The 20,164-nt window shown below is 35.4% G+C and overlaps 1 protein-coding gene across 32 annotated transcripts in view; it reads left to right on the top strand.

The window, feature by feature from the left end:
* Window positions 1-20,164, top strand: part of NRXN1 (neurexin 1) — a 1,127,382-nt gene that overhangs the window by 920,222 nt on the left and 186,996 nt on the right. The window lies entirely within an intron of this gene.

The raw sequence follows: 20,164 nt of genomic DNA, 5'->3' as shown, positions 1-20,164 counted from the left end.
TTGGCTTTTGGCAATCTTTGGGAAGAGTATGTGTGCATGTATGCTTCGTGTGTATGTGTGTGCATTTGAGTCTTTGAACATTTGCCAGAGCGAGTCCTAATCATATTTTATAAAGATGTATATAGTAAAGTATACTTTTTAACCTTGAGATTTAATGGATATCTTCCTCTAGCTCATATATGTTTTGTTTGAAAGCAGTCTACAAATAAGAATATGCAGAGGTTACATTTACATGAGAAACAGGGAAAGTGAGAATAATTTCAAACATAATATTGTCTTTTACTGTTTATTGTTTGCTTCTTCATCAACAATAGAAATCTATTAACGATTGCTCTAAGCAGAATTTATGATGGATTACAGAGAACTAATTGTGTGCACATGTGAAAATATAACAGGATATTTCTTTCATTGAATTAAAAACATGTTTCTTTTTTTAATGTTTATTTATTTATTTATTTATTTATTTTTTCAACGTTTATTTATTTTTTGGGACAGAGAGAGACAGAGCATGAATGGGGGAGGGGCAGAGAGAGAGGGAGACACAGAATGGGAAACAGGCTCCAGGCTCTGAGCCATCAGCCCAGAGCCTGACGCGGGGCTCGAACTCACGGACCGCGAGATCGTGACCTGGCTGAAGTTGGACGCTTAACCGACTGCGCCACCCAGGCGCCCCAATGTTTATTTATTTTTGAGAGAGAGAGAAACTGCATGTGGAGAGAGGGGCAGAGAGAAAGACACAGAATCTGAAACAGGCTCCAGGCTCTGAGCTGTTAGCACGGGAGCTAGAATCCACAGTGAGATCAGGACCTGAGCTGAAGTCTGGTGTTTAACCCACCAAGCCACCTAAGCTCCTCTAAAAACATGTTTCTAAAAAACTCATGAAAGTGCCTTTTTGTGATACTTACAAGACTGCATATTTTGTATCAGTTTTCACAAATGCTACTGGAAAAGTTAAAAAGAGCAAAACTGAAATACAAAAACAACTCAGGTAAATACAGGAAGGATGGCATGAAAACATCCTGGTTAGGTGGCAGTTGCAAGGATTGATATGTGAACTAGAAGGCTTTGTGATACATTCATGTATTTTGCTTCCTTTTTGGTTTATTAGCTGAATTAGGATTTTGAAACAAAATCTCTTGAGCTAGGATTACAGTGTTTTACTATGTTTGCCACTCAATCTGGAAAAGACATTTTCTACGTTTTACATTCAAATGATAGATTTTTTTTATGGGCCTCCTCTTTGAACCTTTCTCTGTTTACTGTAAGGTTTTGCATCTCCCTAATCCCTGCCATAGGCTTTACACATGACAAAGAAAGCTCGGATAAAGGACAAGGAGAAACTTGCAATTTCTTTGGGGGCTTTTTAGAAGGATTTACATGCACAGTTAATTGTAACTTCTGCTTATATTTTCCCAAATAGACGAAAGCCTTAAAGTGTCTACCTTAGGAACACATTTAGCAGAAAAAGTGTCCCATATGTAGAATCAATGAATTTTGATTTTTTATTATTTTCTTTAAAAAAAAAAACATTTTCAACACACCCAGCCTTAAAAAAAGCACATAATGTTTAGAAACTCTGACAAAACAAAACCTGGAAATAAGATGATGCAGTGGCTACTTCTGGCTAAAGTTCTGATACGCTGTTTTTCAGAGTAATATGTGGGAAGATTCTAACTTGGATTGGGTGAGCATCATGAAAGTCTCAGTGTCACAGAGACAAGACGCATCTTTTCTGAGCCTACTGGCAAATATAAATCTAAAGCTTATCAGAAAGTCTTCAAGACCAACTAAAAATGATAGATGGGCACACGGGTATTGTACCTTTTGCAATGCAGTCTTTCCGCAAACAAAAATTAATCTGGCTTTAAACAGGGTTAGTGCAGACATAGAAATCCTTCCTATTGGTGAATTAGAATGTACTCCAGACTTATGGTCAAAGGTGTCTGTCCTTGATTACCCTGTGATCCATTTTACAGCCAGTGGGAGCAAAATCTGAACACCTGACTGACTAACCACTAAGCCCATTGAGACCCCCAGAGTTCTTGAGGCCAGTATGTCAACACTTCACTACTACAGTTTCTAAAAAAGAGTTATGAAGTCTGCTTTTGAATTTGATGAAAACAAAATTAAACACGGAGCCACACTCTACTTTTGTTCAGCTACTTTTAAAAGCTAGAGAAAGGAAAATTTACTTAGAAGATACATGTTCTTGCAATTTTTCTCCAAATGAACAATTCACCAATTAGAGTGTCATAGTCAAATTGCTATCCCAATTTTTGTCTAAAACAAAAGAAAAGAAGAAAAAATGCTTAATATACCCACCTATAATCTTAAGAAGCCAGAGCAAGGGAGGGAGGAAAACTGCGTATAATTTACATTCATATTATTTAACAATTTATTTAACAAATTGATCCTATCCATCAGACTTCTGTATGCATTATACCCTAGACTGACAGTAGCAGCATAACCTGGAAGCTTTGAGAAATTTAGAATCTCAAGACACACCCGAGATTTACTGAATCAGAATCTCCTTTTTACCAAGATCTTAGGTGACTCACTAAACACATTAAGGTTTGAGAATCCCTACCCTCCAAACTGCTTTTTCAGTATTCTCATCCAGGGACACATCCTGTTAAGTATAATACTAAGACTTTTGTATTTTCCCATAAATACCTTTGTCTTCAGATTCATTTGCTAAGCCACATTCGTTCTTCCGGAAGTTGGCTGACCTAATGCATAGTTCGTACAATAGAAGAAAGAACACCTTGGTCTTTCTCTAATTTCTTTAATTTTTTTTTCCAGCATAGACTTATAACAAAGATTCTGCCAATGCTGTAGAGTTTAGACAATACTGTAAAAAGGTAATTACATTAAATTTCTTAGCAATGGAGGTCGTGGGCCAATTCTAGTATTTTTCGTCGCAGGAATTCTGGCGAGTGTATCCTATATATTTTTGTCACGTTCTCATCAAAATTTACAGGTGAAAAGATTTTTTTTCCCCTGACAGCCTGAGGCTTTATGATTTGGCTCACTGAATCGGTGAGAAGTACTCATTGAAACTCTTCTGGTAGCTGTGTGAGACATGCACTCTAGTCTATTACCTATACTATCTAAAGCAGATTGTTCTTTTTTGAGCCATATAACAAGATATAGTTTTTGGAAGGATGTATAATCATTCAATACTTGTTTCTGTACTTTGGTATTTGCTATTCTGTATTACATCCTATATTAAATACGTATCTTTTAACACTGCCTTCTGTCTTCCAGACTCAAATGTATGCTGCACACAATTTTGTTTTGCTCATTCAGTTTGTGCTTGTATTTAAATTATGGACTGAGGAGCAGGGTATGAAAAATCTTCCTTCTGGCTCTCTTTATTCGCCTAATCTCTCAGTTCAAAGATTTTCATGGGAACCCCTAATAATTTTGTAATTAAAAAGTTGCTGTTATTTTGCACAACACTTTGGGGACTTTGCTGACTGAAAGGAACTATATAAATTTGACAGAAGTTTATTGTTTTATGGTCTTCAGTTTTCAAGGTGAAAGCAGCAGGACATGGGCTGAGACTGTTTCAAGGTATATCTGCATTCAGGTCTTATATTCTTGTACAGAGTCTGATAAAAGTAATCACAAAGGAATATTTTGAAAATGTCTGCCTCTTTTATTTCCAAGGCTTTTCATGCACACATACATTAAATACACACATTAAATACATACATACATACACACACACACACACACACACACACACACACAGAGGCAATTTTCTGTTATTTTTGTGACTCAGTTCAGAAAATCATGAAAATGGTTAGTTTCCCTTGACATCCCACTGCCTCCCAGGGCTCGCCACCTGCTTGTCCGCATTAGATACCAGAAAGGTGCAAGAATCGGAGGTATCAAAGGAAAAGGCCAGCGCCAAGTCACAAATCTGGAAGAGAAGGTAGCCCAATAAATAGGATTTGTTCCCCTCCTCTATCTGAGAAAAGGCTGTCACACTCATATTTGAAATTGCCATTGACTTAGTTTGCCTGAAAATATTTAGAAATGTCAGTGTCAAGGAGGAGGGGTGGAGGAGGAGGATTTTGCCTTTTCCTCAGAAGAGGGGATATAGGAGAGATGCAAAGACTTTTCTTTCTTTATTAAGCTCTCTATCTGTAGATATTCAAACTCTCCACTTTTAGATTGCAAAGCAATTTTGAGAATTCTTATTTTGAATGTCCTTTTTCAGTAGTGATCTGACCCCATTGAAATCTCCAGATAGTTTGGGAAATACTATCCCCAGTCTAATCTTTGACTTCCGTGTTAGAATGTATGATTTCTTTTCATTGCAAATCTTATTTTTTCCACCTTCTTCCCCCAATGTAGACAATGGGTTTAATTGATAATTTGTTGTTTCTTGACTGCTGACTTAACACTTTAGGTTATATCTCTAATTACCCCTATGAGGTTCAGATAATAACAAACTTCAGGGAGTTTTCCCAGATTCCCAAAGTCATTTATTAGAGCCTGCAATACCATGTAATAAATCTTTCTGATAAATTTCAATTGCTGTAGTCAAGCCAGTGGAAGATCAACAACAATTGCACAGCTTTTTACAGTACCCCAGCAATAGTGCAAGCAATTATTTCTTCAGCCTGCAATTTGTTTGCCTTATATTAAAAATTGTTAGTCACAATCACATGGAGAGATTGAACTTTGGGAGAATTTCAAACTAAGTCTACAGGCACATTTGGAAAGTTTCAAAAATCAATTAGGCAAGAAATCTAACTACTAGTCTTAAAAATATAGAAAATATAATTGCTTAGCCCTAAGATTGACCCAGTGAAAAATTATTTTTCCTTATTAAGCCTTCTTAATAAGACATACTACTTACTTATAAATTGAATATAAATATACATATGTATGTAATTCTGATGTAACAGGAAGACTATTACCATTGTTCATATTGGACATACACTAGCAGTTTTCAAGAAATATTAAATAAAAATAAATGAGGTATAAAATTTCACTTCCAATCAGAAGTGAATCTGATGTCTCCCACCTAGTTTGCTATCCTCTTTTATTTATCTACCTGATTTTTATTTTTTTCTTCAAGACAGGTAGTGTAGGGTAATGGTTAAATTCAGACTGCGCAAACAGGCCTAGATTCATATATTGCTTATTGCCCACACTAGTTTGTGCCAGCTTGAGCAAGTTACTAGCAGTTATAAGTCTCAGGCCATAAACAAAATGTAGCTAATAATGGTACTTCCCATATTGGGTGGTTATGAGGATTAAATGAGAAAGTGCATATAAACTGTTCTGACTATGCTAGGATGAGAATTAGTGCTCAAGTAATATTGATTCTTGTTGGTATTTTCTCAGCTTGGGTGAACTCCTAGACACCTCAGAAACTTGTTTCTTCTGTAGTCCTATTGTACTTTTTTTTTTTCTGATCAGTATATATATATGTGTGTGTGTGTGTGTGTGTGTGTGTGTGTGTGTGTGTGTGTGTCTGTGTGTGTATAACATATATTTTAATAGATTTTATTTTTTAGAATAGTTTTAGGTTCACACTAAAACTGAATGGAAGGTACAGAGATCTCCCATGTACCTTGTACCCCTATGCATGTATAGCCTCCCCTTTTGTAAACATCTCTCACTCTAGTGGTATGTTTCTTATAACCAATGAACCTATATTGACACAGCGTTCTTACTTAAAGTCCATACTTTACATTGGGGTTGATTCTTGGTGTTGTACATTCTGTGGGTCTTGACAAATGTATAATGACAAGGATCCACTATTGTTGTATCACATAGATTTTCACTGCCTTAAAAATGCTCTGTTCTCTGCCTGTTCATTCCTTCTCTACCCCCAGCTTCTGATAACCTCTGTTCCTTTACTGTCCCCATAGTTTTGTTTTTTCCAGAATGTCAAATGGGTGGAATCATACAGTATGCAGCCTTTTCATGTTGGCTTCTAGTATGTAGTAAGAGGCATGTATGGTTTCTCCATATCTTTTCATGATTCCTTTTTAGCACTGAATATTCCATTGTTTAGATGTACTGCAGTTTATCTGTTTAATAAACTTGGTTACTTCCAAGTTTAGCAATTATGATTAAAGCTGCTGTAAACATCCATGTGCAGATTTTTGTGTGGACATGTTTTCATCTTTTGGTTAAATACCAAGGAGAACGATTGTTGGGTCATAATGGTAAGAATATGCGTAGTTTGTAAAAAGCTGCTAAATTGTCTACCAAAGTGGCTGTACCATTTTGCATTCCCACTAGCAATGAATGAGAATTCCTGTTGCTTCACATCATCACCAGTATTCGGTGTTGTCTTTATTCTGGATTTTGGCCATTCTATTAGGTGTGTAGCGGCATCTCATTGTTTTCATTTGCAGTAATGATATATCATGTGGAGCATCTTTTATATGCTTCTTTGCCATCTGTACATCTTCTTTGGTAGTGTGGCTCTTCAGGCCTTTGGACTAATTTTTAACCTGGTAGTTTGTTTTCATATTGATAAGTTTTAAGAGTTCACTGTATATTTTGGATAAAATTTATTTGTCGGGTATATTTTTTGCAAATATTTTCTCCCAATCTATGATGTACTTTTTTTTTTAAAAGCCACTAATAGACTTCAGGTTGTATATGCCTTGCATTGGTATGTCATTACTTATATATACACCTCAAAAACAGGAAGTAGGGCCCGAGTTTTCTCTGTATCCTTGATAGTACCTGTATAGTCCTTTGCATGCATAGAGATATTCAATAATGATGAATTGACCAATTGAATTATCAATATCCAATGGAAGTCATGTCAGTGTATTCATGCCCCAAATGAAGAAGTTCCATAGAAGCACCCAAGACTGGTGGCATTCAGCAGGGCCTGATGCAAGTTATTTGATCCTCTTCCTGCCTCACTTTTCACATATTCAAATAGATTGTAGATGTGTGTGAAGGATAAAGAGTGTCTTAAAAGGATTATCCTAGAATTGGACTTAAACTTTCCAATGGCTTTTCAGAGAGAGACTTATAGATAGATCACTTGTATAGGCAGAATTGTGGTCACTGGATAAAAGAACAGATGCCTCAGAGGCAAGTTATGAGTGATCCTTTTTGGATACATATTTTAAAACTTCCATGGACAAAAGATATTGTAGCAATGGTGAAAAGTAAACACTAATTCATTCAAAACTATTTTGAGTGTCTACTGTGTGCTGAGGCATTGTATATCAGACAGAGGTCAAGTTGATATAGATGTACTCAAAAAGCTTTATAAAGCACTAGGACAGAAGAATCATATGCACAGATAATTATGGCACGTGGTAAATAGTTATGTGTAATAAGTATGTACAAAACCAGGAGAGCAAGAAATTAAATTTGGCTTAGGAAGGAAGTCATTGACTCATTTAACATATTTATTAAACATCTACTGTGGTTTAATTTCCTTGCCACATAACAGGCTTCAGGGAGGAGTTGCAAAAACCTGTAACTTCAAGATACTCCCTGTGCAGGAATCTGGTGCAATGGGTAGTGAGGGCTTCAGGAAGGAATCTCAAGGAAGACCTTTTTGAGAAGATGGCCTTTGGACTAGGCGTCGAGGGACTGGTAGGATTTGGACATTTGGAGATGGGAGTGATGAGAGGGGGAAGAACATTCCAGATATTGGCAACATAAATGGCATAGGCACTTGACTGTCTTACATTAAAAAAATAATAATAAAACAAAGAATCTATTGATTTCTGATTTCTTTTGATGATCATTTTATATCTAGAAAGGTATAGTTAACGTACTAGTAATATATTATATTTATTGAGAATTTACTTTGACCTAGACATTATTTTAAACACTTTACTTGTTTTTTAAGCTCACGTAATCCTTACTGGATCTCTGAGCCAGATATGATTTTTATTTGCAATTTGACTCAAGGAGGACTAAAGCCCTCACATGGGACTGGGGCACACCCACAGGCACATTTGGTACTGAATTCTACACTGCAGGTCAAAACCATGGCAAAGCTCTTAAAGCCTCTCAGGACTCTGTCTTCATGAAAGAGTTCACAACTCAAAATATTAAAAAAAAAATTTATGTTTATTCTTGTGGCAGAGACAGAGTACGAATAGGAGAGGGGCAGAGAGAGAAGGAGACACAGAATCTGAAGCATCTGAAGCAGGCTCCAGGCTCTGAGCTGCCAGCACAGAGCCCGACGTGGGGCTTGAACTCATGAGCTGTGAGATCATGACCTGAGCTGAAGTCGGACACCCAACTGACTGAGCCACCCAGGCGCCCCACAACTCAAAATATTTTAAAAGACATTTCAAAAGAAGCTTGCAAAACTAAAAATGCTATGAGAGAGAGAGAGAGAGACAGAGAGAGAAAGAGAGAGAGAGAGAGAGAGAGAGAGAGAGAGGGAGGGAGATTGCTCTGAGCCAGTAAATATGGACTCATCAAATCTAAAGTTAGAGTAAGCAGAGTCTTGTATAACATGTGTTTGTTTCTGTTTTCTGGAAAATGATGGACAAGGAGGGCATCTGCTTGGTTGAGAGGATGTAATGACAGGGGAAGAGAGAAAGCTAGGTTGTCTGGCTCCTGTTTAGATTTCATCTTTTCCATCAAGCAGAATGATACAATATAAAAGGTAATATGAATCTGAGGAAGTTTAAATCCAAAATAAATAAGAGAGTTAGTATTTTCAGACAGCAGAGCTAGAAGGGAGCATTTTCGATAAAGAAAAAGATTTGAGCAAAAGCAACACAGATGAAAGATCTGGAGGGGATGGTTAAAGTCCTGTAACTGTAATTTAAAATCCACATGAATAAATACAGAGAAGGTATCTTGGCAATGAACGGTGTGCATAGGTCTGAGAATTTTAGTTCACTAAATGCTCGTATCTGCAACTAGTGAATTTGGCTATTAAAAAACCCAGGCAATATTTGATGGAAGAATATTGCCTTAATTAAGGAAGATAGTGCACTGTTTATCACCCATCTTATGTATTGCATTTAAGTCAGTGCACTGTGTTAAGGTTCTTGAGAATCTAAGTTCATTAACAAACTGGATATGAGAAGGGTGAACAGTGAGAAAAATTTCTCTTAATGATTGATAGTTAAAGCATGGAAAGTGAGTCTCCAGGGGAAAACTTGAGCTGATGGTGGAAGAAAGCAGACTGGGTAACAGTTTTCAAGAAGGTGAAGGGTTGTCATATGGGAAAAGGATACAGATTGCAGTATATTGATCCTTACTGCAGACACATTAAAGAGAGGTAACTTTCAGTTCAAACAAAAGGATTTTCAGAAATAAATAGGCTGCTTTGAGAAGTAGTAACATCACTGGCAGGTTTCAAGCAGAACTTAAGTAAGTGTCCTTTGTCAGAGATGTTTTAGAACAGCTTCCTGCATTTTGGGAGAGTCTGGGTCTAAGACCTCTTTCCAGTGCTAAGATTTTCATTATTTTATTAATTAATATTTTAAGTCATTGGAAAAGCCCCTCTTATTTCTTTCACCAGTTGTCTCCTCCTGCATTTTGGGGCCATATAAAATAATAGACAAAGAGAAATCTTATAAATTTCCTACATTTATGGTCGTCAAAAGAGAGAGTTGTTTGCATCTTAAAGTTTTAAATAATCTGAGCAAATAAGATGGAAATAAAACATTATACCTAATGGGAGTCAATCCAAAAGTATAAGTTCTGTCAAGGAAATGAAAGAAGACATCGACAGTCTTATCTTTTAGAGTGCTGATATTTTAAAAGGAAACTCAGCTTACAGGCCTTCTCTTAAAATATCAATAGGGGAACCATAGAAAATTTTTATGAAATAGTAATGTGAAAGAGTCACAACACATCATACAGTCTAAATTAACACCTGGGGGAAAATATTCACTCGGTTTCGTTGTTGAATTATATTTAGTAACTACTATTATCTAATGGAGAAACGAGACAAAAAATGCTAGAATTGGTAGCACCTCCGTTCAGATGCCACTCTCGATCAATTTTTTATTGCCTAAGACATTATTTTGCATACATACGCACAGCCCACATAAAAGTTGGAGCAAGTTAGACTTGAAATTATTTTTTTATGTTGGAGTTTATGCAGATTAAGAGGTCTGCTTTCATTCTTTATTGTTAAGTGTGGAGGGATGTCTGATGTTCTCTTGGTAGTGATTATTGCTTTTCTTTATGTCCTGCTTGTCAGTTGCATTATACAGTTCCCTGACTTCTAGTGGTTCAACTTACAATTTTTCCACCTTATGATGATGGTAAAGTGGGGCACATTCAGTAGAAAGTGTTCTTCAGTTTGAATTGTGATCTTTTCCTGGGTTAGTGATATGTGAGATGATACTCTCTCCTGATGCCGGGCAGTTGCAGTGACCTGCAGCTCCTGAATAACTGATATACTTACAGACATGGTTTCTCCCTTTCAGTATAATGTTCAACAAATTCCATGTGAAATCAACACCTTTTTTATAAGTCAGGTTTTGTGCTAAATAGTTTTGCCCAACTGTAGGCTAATATAAGTATTCTGAGCACGTTTAAGGTAGGTTAGGCTAAGCTGTGACATCCCATAAATTAGTTGTATTTAAATGCATTTTCAACTTACAATATTTTCACATTACAAAGGGTTCATGGAAACGTAAGTCCGTTGTAAGTTGAGGAAGATCTGTATGTCTGCTTTAGCTTCATACAAAGGATGGAAAACTCCCAGGTTGCCATGCTATCTTTCTTATGGTTAACAAAGGTTTCCCTTACATAGTAAACATAGTCTTGTTGTGGTAACTACACCAACATCCTGGAAGCATAATTGCCTATAAATCAAAACCATTGTCAATATAATCATCCTGAATATATTTTTATTTTGTGTTCTAGACTGTCTTTATTTTTGATAGGTTAGATATAGCAGAAGCCTAGGGTATCATTCTGTCATCAACAAATGAAAATAAACTCACTCCACAAAAAAAGTGAAACATTGCTCTGTGGATACATTTATACTATTTCAGTGTCATTCTCTGGCCTCAACCAAAGTGAATGTAGCTGAAATTTTGATGGAGAACCAGCTGAGTGTAGGGTCTTCTCCCCTCTCTATTGCAGCAGTTATTGTCAGGACATGTCAGAGTCCTGATGAAACCAGATTTGGTTGTTTTCTTTTTCTTTCTTTTGTTTTGTTTTGTTTTATAGAATAAATACACAATCTTAAATCTTAAGCAGACAGTAGTATGCGATTTAGAAGTTACAGCAATGCCTCTTTTGTTTTCAATTTTTTGGTCTGTTGGCTAAATCTATTTATTGCTCAATATTGGTTCTCATACATTGAACCATTATGAATTAAAATTTATTAAGGTATGTGAAAATTGAGAAGGCAATGTAGAAAAGAATAGAACTATACAACTAAAAACAATGATCTAGAAAATGGAGATGTTTAGCCAAATGAGGAAATGGAGACAAGGGAGTTGTCAAGTGATTAGTTCAAGGTCACAACTTTAGTTAAGGACAAAAGTTACAGTCCCCTTGATTCTCATTGTTCATGCTTTCTATTATGGAAACTTCCTAGCACAAGTAGAGAAAATAACATAGTAGACTTCAGTGAACCCATAACCCGGAGTCAACATTTAGAATCATTTGCCCGCCAAAAATGTTCATATGCCTTTATTAAATTCATGTTTCTCTTTTTTTATTCTAAGGTATTTGGCTGAATGTCTCTTACTACTCCTTATGCATTTATGATTGCATATGTATGCATTTATGATTGACTATCTTATTCTTAGAACAGGATTTTGACGACTGGCCCTTGATGCTATTTGAAATGCCTATTTTTGTGTCCAGCAGTGTATTGGCAGTTTAGTAGCAGCAGTGTGGGATTGTTTTCCTCTTTTTCTCCAATAATTTGAACTGTTATTTCCATTTCCTATCATACTGATTGACATGACTAAAACTAAGCTAACACATAGTGGTTACAATGTAAAAATCCATTTCTTACTTTACTGGCAGTGCTTTTAGTTTAAGCGTTATGCTGGCAATAAATTTAAGGTAGATTTGCTTTTATAGTGCCAAGAAATATTCTTCTTTTTCTAGTTTACTAAGTGAATCTTTAAAAAATTGAGAATGGTATTAAATTTATCCAATATCTTGGATATATTGGACATATTAACACAATATAGAATTTGTCTTAATGGTTTATATTGTTTTTTTCCTCACTTGTCCTAATGATACATGTTATTACATTGACTAATTTTGAAACATCATAGCATTCTTGATATATCCCCAGCATGCATGGCATCTGAAGTCAGAAAGAACTAAGCTTGAATCCTGGGTTTATACTTAGTAGTTGTGTAATTTTAGGCCACATTTCCTCATCTGTAAAATGATCACATTAATAGTTACTTAGAATTATTAAGCTAAAATCGTTTATTATATTAAGTGGCACTCTGGGACTGACTCAGTAAATGGAGGTGCATGAAGCGCCCATCTTTGTCATGGTGGGTTATTCATTTGTATGCCATTGAATACATGTAGGGAGTATGTCAAGTAGATTTTTATAGCCTATGATTATAATGTAAATTGGCCTATGGAATTGGGATTTGTGTGTGGGTACTACATTTCACTGACTTTTTATGAAGAAGTTCTAATTTTATGAAGTTAGATGGGTGGTTATCTATCATTTTCTGTATTCTGAAACAGGTCTCATCACTGGGAATTATCTATTTCTGTGATTTTCCCCCCAAAGGCAATAGAACACTGTAGTAGTTAAAATAAGCAGATCTGGATTCAAGTGTTAATTCTTCAACTGATTAGCAGTGACTCTGGGCAAGTGATTAAACATTTTTATGCCTCAGTGTCTTTATAAAATGTTGGTAATAACTCTGCTTCTCAGAGTTGATGTGAGAATTCAATCGTATTCAGTAAATGTTTATTTGGCAACCATTACTGGCTACAACTGTGTTCAGTGCTAAATTTTAAAAGATTAAACTGGGAATATAGGAAGTGGTCATTGACAATTAAAGCTTATTGATATTATTATCAATATTACCAATAACTGAGGCATAAACTACCTAGGCCAAGAGCCTTTTACACTGGTAATTTGTGCAGTTATTTCTGATCTAGTTTTATCATTTTTAGTTATCTCTGTACCATTTTATTACCTTCAGCACTGTAAAAGTATATGAACATAGCTAGGGAGATAGCTGGGTAAGTATTTATTCAATTTTTTAAAGAGATTGACCATTTGTATTTGTGTTATAGTGTTTGGCTAAAAAAAAATGGGGTCCTAGAAAGTAACATGCAATAGTATTTGTGGTGGAATAATTCTAAGGCCAGTAAGAAGTTAAATAATAATAGTAATTTTTAAAAAGTCCCTATAATCTCTTTGAAGATTAAAGGGATGGCAGAAATGTACCTTATACAGCTTTCTTCTGGATAGAGTGAGAGACAGCATGCCACCATTAAAACTCTTAGGGGAGTTTTGGCTAGCAAGAGAATGAAAAGGGGAGGCTTTTTTTTTAGAAAGTCAAAAATAATAAATGCTGTTCCAAAAAAATAAGTTGGATTAGGACTAAGTGGCAGCTCAGGAATGGATAAAAATTCAATAAGACTTTTGAAACAGTCAGCTAGTGTGTGTGTGTGTGTGTGTGTGTGTGTGTGTGTGTGTGTAAGACAGCATGACGCACCTTTTGATGCTGAAGAGTTATTTCAGGTGTTATCATTCTCTTTTTTGTGTGTGCATTTTTGAAAGCCTTGAATGTTGGCTATTTTCTGAGCTGATAATCATATATCATATGCGTTAACTACATATCTTCCATAACCAGTGCGTTTTGGTGGTCTGTGCTAATGTCAGTGTGGATTTGTTAGGAAAATGTGTTAAAATAGTTCAGTTCTCGTAACAGAGATTGGACATTATGACAATTTCAGCTAATGATGAGTCAGCATTGCATTAAAAACAAAAATAAAATGCTAAGATGGCATTTAAAGTTATGAGATAAATTTATCTAGAAAATGTTTTCATGATTCCTTTTTTGATATGAAATAAATTGTCAGAGCACATTTTGAGACAGCTGATAGACTTAATCAAAGCAGAAAATTGTGTTATTATTTCAAGGGAATATGGAATAATTTAATTTTAAGTAGGAAAGCTAATCAGAAGCTTAATGCCACCAAGTCAGTTGTGCTGGGTTCATATTTGTTGCATATTGGTCCAAACTGAAATGCTTCCCACATCTCTTAGTCACCTATTATTAACTGTAACTGTTGAATGTTGCGACTTAATCATAGACTGTTGCTCGTTAGTTGTTAATTGGCGTACAACCAGAGCCAATATTAAATATTCTTCCCTTTTTCTGTTGACATCAAAGCATGCTTTTTGCTTGAGGAGAATTTCAGGGTTTTTTTTTCAGTTTTTAGTGCAGCATGAATCTTTATGATTCCTTGCATGAAGCATTCTCACAGAGCTGGCACTCTTGGACAGCATCTTGGATAAAATTAGCTCAAATTTAAAATGGTATCATTAAAAACTAGACCCATGCTTAGGAAGAAAGAGAAGATGGCAATGATTGAGAGGCTGGTTTCAAGCAACTAAGATAAAAATTAAACAATTTGGAGAATTTTGATTTATTAATAGAAAATTTTAAATATTCATGGAAGGAGAATGTTAAAAGGATCTGAAACACGGTCATTATATTTTTCAGAGAGGGGTTAAGTGAGATAGAATAAGAAATCAGACTAATAATATTTCTAATCATGACCTGGAAAGTTAACTAAATTGAAAAGTTATAAGAGAAAAATACTTCTCTTGGGTCAATTCATATTTCAAAGTTCAGCAATACCACTTATTAAATTATTTTTATTGTGATATAAAAAATAATTATAGTTTATTTCATTTCTTCTGAAACCATTTAAAGGCTTTGTATAATTATAGTTATTATACTATAGTTTAGACTAGAGTATATAGGACTATGCAAAGCTTTTTTGATTCAGTCAAACCAGTTACAAAATTCATATCTATATCTATTTGATTCTGGATTGTGACATTTGCAAGATTTGACCTGGAAAGTTATTAATATTTATTTTTAAATATTAGGTATAATGCTATTGGGAAAATACAATTAAGTTTCTAATTTCCTTTCCAATTGATCACATTTTGCTTAACAAAAAATTTAATGACTGATTTTGTTACGATGATGATGTATTCCATTGGATTTGACTGGAAGTTTGAAACACCTCTTTCCAAAATAACAACTAATACTGAAAATGGTTTAAAGAAACCTCTTAACTGTGGGGGAAAAAAGATATTGGAGACAAAAGGGGTACAGACAAGCGGGGAGAGAGGACAGACATTGGCCAGTTTTCCAAGGGCCCTTCCATAGAGTTTTTGAGCACCTGACATCTAGACTTATAATTTAGCCTAAAGGGTTTGCTTCCATATCTATTCCAGGGGCTCCCCAAGTATGAGGAAATCTTTTCTGTCCCTAGGACAGAAGAGTTAGCCTGCTAGTAATTCTGAAAACCTGGACTAAATTAATGCCCAAGAAAGAAGAGTTGCTGGGCTCTACTCACCCTTATCTTGGCAAGTTTGTCAGTGTTCAAAGCACCATAAAATGATAAGAGTCGATAGGCCCCAGGATACTTTCATGTGGCCTATTCTTTTTCCATTGGGTCTTGAAGAATGTACAGAGGAAAGTAGCATGATGTGACTGAAAAACATGAATTTGAAACTAGATAGGCCTGTGCTGGATGCAACTTGATATTTTAGCTCTGATTTTAGAAGATTCACCCACTTGCTTTGAGGTTCAAACATCCTCAAAATGATGATTTTAAGGGTGACAAATAAGAGTTATTGTGAAGATTAAAGGAGTAAACGTTTGAAAAGTAATCGATATATTACTTGGTATATACAGTGGAAGGATGTTGACATCTCTCTCTTCCCAAGAGGCATACTGATATCATATGTTAATTGTAATCTCTTTTTAGCCCCTTGGACTCCTTCTCAGAGGCATACTGGTATGGCTAAGCATGCAAAATCTGGAACCAGATTGCTTGAGACCAGAATACAGCTCTCATGCTTATTAGGCAGATGATTTTGGTCAGGTCATTAAATGTTTTAAGACTTAGCTTCTTCATTAAGTAACTGGAAATAATAACATATATTTAATATAGTATGTCTGGTAAACTGCTTATATGGAGTGCCTGGCACACAGCAAGTATTCAAGAAAAGGTAGCTATTATCATCATCACTATCACCATCACCCTTGTCATCATTGCTGTCGTCATCATCATCATCATCATGCATCTGCTGCCAAATATAGCCCTTCCTATATAGGCACACTCATGTGATAAGTTTGGCACTGATATTAGAAAAGAGTGAATAAGTTAGATATGGTTCCCATTTGGCCTTAGAATGTTATTAGTGATTAACTTCTCAGCGGATTTTTACCTTCTCAGTTAGATTTGGTATGTGTTCATTTTGAGAGAGTGTACATGTTTGGCAGGGTATGTATATAAGTTGGATGTGAGATCACAGTATATTAATCTTGCTGTGATATTTAAAGATTAAAGATATATCATGGGTAACCCAAAGTCCACTAAAGAATACTGTTAATCACACAAGACATGGCCTTCCTCTTTGGTACTGACTTTGCAAGTATTGTCAGGAAAGACCTTTAAGTGTCTTTTGTTCCTCAATGGGTGAACATTAATCACTTTTTGCTCCATAAAAGGGCATTTACATAGACAAGCTTTGTACTTTTGCTCAGCTGATTTGTTGCCCAACTCCACCCTGAAGTCCTTTTTTCCCCTTAAATATAGATGATCCATTATTTGGAGATGGGTGAAACAGGGGAAAAACTAAATAGAAAAAGAAAGAACAGCAAAGATACTAAGATGGGACAGAACATGCTATATTCATGGGACTGAAAGACTAGTATGACAAAGCAGTTAGGAAGAGATGGAGGGAGGGAGAGAGAGAACGAGCGAGCGAGCAAGCATGTGTTCTTTCATAGAGGGCTGATAATGTGACTTTGTTACAGATCTTTCAGTCTGTCTTTACTCTGTTATCAGAATCCACAGTCTCCTCAAAGTGTCCTCTGGCTCTTCTAGGTAAACAGTAAGGGATGACTTTAGGAACCCACACTGGTTACTGCTCTCAAGAAGATAGCAACAATCGTTATCTCAGGTTCAAAATGTTCATGGATTATTTACAGTTGAGTACTTTGTGTGTTTTTATCTTCAAAATCCTTGGCCTAATTTAGGAAAAACTCATATCTTGACTTCATTTATTTGCATTTTTTCCAGAAGTAGAATTGGATGAATTGCTTCTCTTATATGAAGTTCATTGCCTGGAAAAGTACATTTTAGGGACATGGGCATTGGACCTGGTTCATTTTCTCTTCTAGGTGAACAGGGAGGTAAAAGAGTCAAAGGTGACAACTTTTTATTTCTTCAAATAATTTGTGGAGGGTACTTATAAAACTAGTCTAGTACTTTCAAACGGTATTTGTAAGGTGGAGAGTGTACAGAGAACGCTTGCTACATCTTAAGATAAAAGAGCACTCTAGAGAAATAAGTTAACAAGACATTCTACCCACAAAGAAACTAAAGGTGTTACATTAACTTTGAAATATAAGCATAGAATGATGAATCATTTTTTGACATTGTAGAATTAAATGACTTTTGGAAAATGTGGTGAGTCCCTGTTGATTCAGAAAGTCTTTATGTATTGTATTTCATAAAGCACATTGATGAATGAAACTTAGGAACAAACAACTAAATGAATGTCAAAATGCATACTGTTAGGTTCTACGTTTGTATCAATAGTTTAACATTCTTAGTGTGCTTAGCTATCTGTCGTCAATTGCTTTCTTGTGCAAATGATATGCTTTCATTTTTTTATGTGTAATTTCATGACCTACCTGTCCTCGATGGACTTTCTGGATAATACCTACATATATGTTCATTTATAATTTACATATCTCCATTTCTATGAAGAATCCATATATTTATGTCTGAATCTACATGTGTACCTGAAAGTATCTGTCTTTATACCTACATATTTTTGTTCCTTGGAGCTCGTACACACATTCTTCTCTCTACTTGGGAAACTCTTTCTCTCACATTATTAGTTTCTTCTCATCTTCAGCTCCTCAAAGAGGCTTTCCTTAACTACTCATTGCCTCTTGTAACACCCTGTTTTTTTCCTTCTTGACACTTAGCATACTTTATATGCTAATATAAAATTTAATGTATAAAGAAATAATTTGAGTCAAGCTTCATGTTGGCAGCAGTGCCTTCGGTTTTGTTAACCACTGTTTATGTAGAACTTAGCAGAATATCTTTATAGCAAGAAATCAGTTTCTATATTTTGAATGAATGAATGAATATTGTTGAGGACAAAACTCACGTGTTAAGATATTTCCAAAATTTTGGAGCGCCTGGGTGGCTCATTTGGTTAAGCCTCTGATGTCAGCTCAGGTCGTGATCTCACGGTCTGTGAGTTTGAGCCCCGCGTTGGGCTCTGTGCTGACAGCTCAGAGCCTGGAACCTGCTTCAGGTTCTGTGTCTCCCCCTCTCTCTGCCGCTCCTCTGCTCATGCTCTGTCTCCCTCTGTCTCTCAATAATAAATGTCATAAAATTAAAAAAAAGATATTTCCAAAAATTTAGTACCATTTATGCAAGAAAATCATGAAGTTTGGGGAAATGAATGTGTATAAACACAACTAACAAATACACTTAAAATTTATTCAGTTCTAGAAAGAGTGGTATAGTGTTTAGAGAAATACATTGTACCTAATAAATACCTGATAAACATTTCTTGACATTATTTCTTATTTGTTTAATTTTTTGTATTTTATTTTTGTGGCAATGTTACTGTTTGAAGATGAAGAAAGTCATAATCTTCAGGAGTTTCAGCATTAGAGATTCCATATTCTCTTCTGAAAACTATGTTGTGCCAACATCACACCCATAAACACACATTCATTTTTGAAGGCTGCAGAAATTATTGCTTGCTATGCTGGGAATAATAGAGCCTTGCTGATTCTATAGAAAATAGTCTTTGGTGAATGCCTTTTCTGCCCATATGCACACATTTGCTTTTTCCAAGGATGTCAGACAGGTAGTCCTGGACTAGAAGTCAATAAGAAAGAAAAAGAGAAAGGTAGCATTGTCAGCTTTTCTCTTGGAATGTATTTCAAGTAGAGTTCTGCTTGAGGCTTGTGAAAACCAAGATCGCATAATCCATCACACACATTTGAAAATATTATCTTGTTATTATTTTTCTGGTTTCAAGTCACGATTCACAAACACAAGTTTGAAAAATGATATCCCTTCCAGACTGACCTTTTCATTTCATGTATAGCTTGTAAACATTCATCAGCCAAAGATTTAAAAATAATTGCAATTATCTCGTGTTTTTTTAAAAAACTATTTTAAAAAAAATACAAAGGCTAATTTTATTTTACTTATAACTTAGTTACTGAGGCAACATTTACCACACAGAGGACTAAACTCACCATCCAAAGATGTTTTGTCCATTTGTCTGAAAAATGTGGTGCCGTGTTATGGAAATTTGGAGCATTAGAGTTGACTGTAATTATATAGTAAGGTCTCCACAAAAATAATAGTCCTGGGATACAACAAATAAATGAAATCCACAAATAATCTCAAACCTTTTTATAGGAAAACGTTTTTACATAGAAATGCCAACAACTAGCGGAATTGATAGAGCCGAATGTCCTTTCCCTATCCAGTTCCTGGCGGAGGTAATAATAAGCAGTGTAATGGCCCAAAGACAAGGAATCAGAGAAAAGTAGAGAAACAAAGGTTATGGTTTTAATCAGCACTTGAAACACAATGTTTATTGCACACAGTTTCCTGAATGATTGTAAAGTGTGAGCAAAGTTAATTTAACACCCAACCAAGGGTTTTAAAGCAACAGGAAAAACACATCAAAAAACTTAAAAATCACCAAGCTATTTCTGATCAGCCCACTGCACTTTGAATGAGGCTAAACTTTAGCCAGTGTGGATCTGAGCTTCTCATACACAAACCTGAGGAATTTGTCATGATGCCATATCAGGTGCCATGGGCTAAATATTCAAAACAGAGGTATTACCATTGAAAACTCACAAACCATGCATAGACTACCAGTCAGTACCTATTTTTTCTCTGTTTGATTTCTGGGTTTTAAAAATTATTT

The sequence above is a fragment of the Felis catus genome, chromosome A3, assembly GCF_018350175.1.
Source record: "Felis catus isolate Fca126 chromosome A3, F.catus_Fca126_mat1.0, whole genome shotgun sequence".
In the NCBI taxonomy this organism is placed as follows: Eukaryota; Metazoa; Chordata; class Mammalia; order Carnivora; family Felidae; genus Felis; species Felis catus.
Note: the sequence above shows the minus strand (reverse complement) of the source record. Positions and strands in the feature narration are given on the sequence as shown.